Below are 3,823 nucleotides of genomic sequence, written 5' to 3'. Positions count from 1 at the left end.
GGTCCCGGCGCAATCTCGGTTTGCCACAAGAAGCTTGACCTTAAAGACAGTGTTTAATTCAGGACTGGACATTAAAGCGTTGGCATTTTACTGCAAGACATGCTTGCCCAAAGGTGTGTTAAGTCTATGTAAGCAAACATCTTTATGATGTTAATTGAACCGATACCGCACTGGTCTTTTGCTCCCGCCCACGTAAAACTCGAGTCGCCCTTTCGCTTCGCAAAGCCTGCATGTGATTTTGTTCACTTCGATTTTTAAGGCATTTACCAGGGGAGCCGCAAATACAGGTGTAGCGGCACTTATGGTCCGATAGGCGGGGCGCTTCGGTTAAAACTAACCGTACCAGGTTTTCTTTCAAAGTGGGCCCACTTACCCAAACCACCCTTTTAGGTGCCTCAGCCCTCCTGATTACTACCTTAACCCGCCTAGGTAGCGTCGCATGCCAGGCTTCTGTACACCAGCTGGTTATGTTTGCCTTTGGGTAGATTTAATCAACAAAAACGGCTATCCGAATCACTTAATTAATCGGTTACATTCGAAACTAAAGCACGCTGAGGCGAATCGAAACACTGATTCGTCAATCTTTTGATAAACAATTTCTTGATACTTATGTGAAGTGCAACGTTGGGTGCCACGCGTCCCCAAGACGGCACACGTCCCTCAGACAGCACGCGTCCCCCGGACGGCACGCATCCCCCAGACGGCACGCATCCCCCAGACGGCACGCGTCCCCCAGACGGCATGCGTCCCCCAGACGGCACGCATCCCCTAGACGGCACGCGTCCCCAGACGGCACGCGTCCCCCAGACGGCACGCGTCCCTCAGACGGCACGCGTAACTCAGACGGCACGCACGATCAGACGTCACACGTGATCAGACGTCACGCGTGATCAGACGTCATGCGTGACCAAACGGCACGTATAACTCAGACGACTGTGCAGCGGTTGGTAAAAGTGACATGACAAACAGGGGCTTCGTGTGGGCGGGTTTATTGCACGACTATAACCGGTCAGATTTCGGTGTGGTAAGTCTCGTTCTGCACAATTTTCGTAATACCGCACAGTATGGAATTCCCGGCTGTGGACGCATGCACATGTGTTGACAGTTGACAGAGTTGAACGGCTTACGGGGAGCTTGCGAGTTACGCGAAGACCGCGTCTTGTGCGCACTTGCACTCCGCTACCGGCTTTGCACTATATGCCTATATTATGTATATTACGTCTTCCGCAAAAACTAAAGCTCATCTTCAGTCAGTTAAACGTCAGTTATCAACGCCCGCCCGCTGGACAAGTTGCCGTCTCTGACATGCCTCTTCGATTGTACAGAAGAAAAGGAAACAGGTTTGAAGGGAAGCATCTGATGTGTGAGATCATTGTTAGATTTATTCCAGGTTTTTTGGGATGGGGCATCAGGACACATCACACACATTTTTAGGATGGCATGATAAGCTGTGACATAAGCTGTGACATTACGCATGGACATTTTTAAGATGGCATGATAGGCTGTGAGGCAGTACATGCTTCGGTAATGTTTCACCGGTGCGTACTTCCAGGTACAGAAAGCGCGCACACTGCCATTCACATTTCACCGACCGTTATCAACGTTTTGCAGCAAAGGTGATCTGGATGCAGCAAACGTGACCGCGTTTCCCCTGGAAGGTAAAAGAATTTCACTCCACATGCTGAAGCATCGCAAAACACGGCCAATCCGGTAGCTTCGGTTTGGCTTTCTCTGTGAGGATCGCGTTGACGCAGCGGTTGGACCCTGTGCCAGTCACGTGGTTTCACAACCCCTCTGCGGCCCGCAGTAAGCGCAAGTCGAACACAACGCCCACAGTGATGGTGCACGAGAACTTACCGGCAGGGGCCTTCTTGATCGTGTCCGTGCCTTCCACCACGCCGCGCCGCCTCTCGGCCGGCATAAAACACGCGCCGCGCGCTCCGCCTTCTTCCTACCCTGCCTGCCAGAGCAGCGGCGGCTGCAGGCGTCGCACGCGGCCGGGCCGGGCAGGGCGTGCCGCGCGGTGCTAGCCGGCTGCGGCGACTGGAGCCGCCGCTGCAGTGGCCGGCGGGCGGGAGGCGGACAAAGGTGTGCGGCCGGCGACTCGGCGGCCGGTGGACGGGGCGCCCGGATGGCCGGCCGGGCCGGCGCCGATGTACTCCGGTGGACGGGGGCGGGCCGGCGCCGGCAGAGTGAGGCCCGCCCCACACGTGCATGTCCAGATATGTGTCACCTCAGAGGCAGGGAACTCACCGGGACGGTATGTGCCGCTGGTTTGGTGAGGCGCGGCGACGTTCGCGCCGTTCCAGACGGCAAGAGTTTGCCGGGAGAAACGTCAGCCCCACTGCAGTGATGGAAGCGTGTCATTGCGGGGAGTACAGCATTGTCGGATGTTTCCTGTCGGTGACGGGAAATAGCAGAGCTGCATACAAGTGAGTCCCTTCTGCAAAGTTCGGCAACGGCGCCAGCAGCGGCACGCAGTCTTCTGCAGGCTCTGTAGGCCAGACGACGGCAGCGTCTGTCGTAACGCCGCCCGTGGTGGTTTCCGAGGCAGCGGAATGACTTGTGTGGAGCCTGGACGAATGCTAGCTGGCAGATCTCAGCAGCGGTCAGCGTCTGTTGTGTGATGGGGTCCCTGCCGCCCAGCGAGTGACCGCTCCGGGGGCATTTGCGGCGTGAATGATTAGATCACTGAATCACGCTGGGCGAGAAGCTCTTGACGGAAAACTTTAGTCTTTTTACATTCGATAAAGGCACTTAAACCCGATTGTTAAGCTGCAGCTTTAGTTATTCCCTGTGGATCACCATGCAAACGTGAGACATTCTTGTTTAAATAGAGGAAATGTCATATAGAGCAGGTCAATTAGTCTAGCGAAATGCTACAACCCTGTGTCTGATGGCCGGTTTTCCTTTGCTAGAATACATTTCTGACCAATACTTTATAGCAATGTACCCACCCCAGTGACAGAGTCAGCATTCCGTTATCGACGCAAAATCACCCCAGCATTCGGCGCACCCTTGAACTCCGGCCATCACTCTGGTCGTGAGTCCACGTGATCCCGTGCCACGCGGACAGGTGGCTCAAGCTGGCTGCACTTTTCTCGATGATCTGGATCCCCGAAGTTCCGCCGAGCAGGGCACTTCATGACCTGGTGATCTTCACCACACGCCTATGTGACTCGTCATCTGGGAGCACGCTGCCGTGCCAGTGGACATGGCAACACCTGCCGTTGTCTTAAGAACTGGCGTCAGCTTCCGAGCCCTCTGCAGGATAGCGTGCGGCACGTGATGCAGAGAAAGACTTTCTGGTGCCAACTAGAGGCTATTCTGGCAATGACTTCGGGGAGGCAGCCTGATATTCGTGAACGAGCTACCTCACACACATATCGACAAATCGACAGGCACGCGACAGGGACAAGGAGGAAATCTGATCAGGTAAGTCGATTTCCAGGCCGATGGCTACCAGGAGACTATCCAATGCGAACGGGAAGAGATCACGGAGTCAGTACTGACCAGGCACCTGTCGTAGGAGGCCGACAGGCGCACTGATTCACCAGCCGTTGAAGGTGAAGCTGTGTTCAGTCCCACACAGGATGTGGAGCGAGCTCGGTGTAGGTGACGGAGTCCTCAGCTGCCGTAGAGGACAGCCGGCGCCGCCTCATTTGCCCTGGACCGAAGACCCGGGAACTTATCCGACTTATTGTGCCGAAACGTGATTGTCCACCGCCATAATGATGATGTGTAACTGTCGCAGGTGTGCATGGCGAATCAGTTCCATTGCACATTCTGTTCGGCTTCAGATGCTGCGTTTGATGAGCCTCAC

The sequence above is a fragment of the Pollicipes pollicipes genome, unplaced genomic scaffold (genome assembly GCF_011947565.3).
Source record: "Pollicipes pollicipes isolate AB1234 unplaced genomic scaffold, Ppol_2.1 Scaffold_6686;HRSCAF=7923_pilon_pilon_pilon, whole genome shotgun sequence".
NCBI classification, from domain to species: domain Eukaryota; kingdom Metazoa; phylum Arthropoda; class Thecostraca; order Pollicipedomorpha; family Pollicipedidae; genus Pollicipes; species Pollicipes pollicipes.
Note: the sequence above shows the minus strand (reverse complement) of the source record.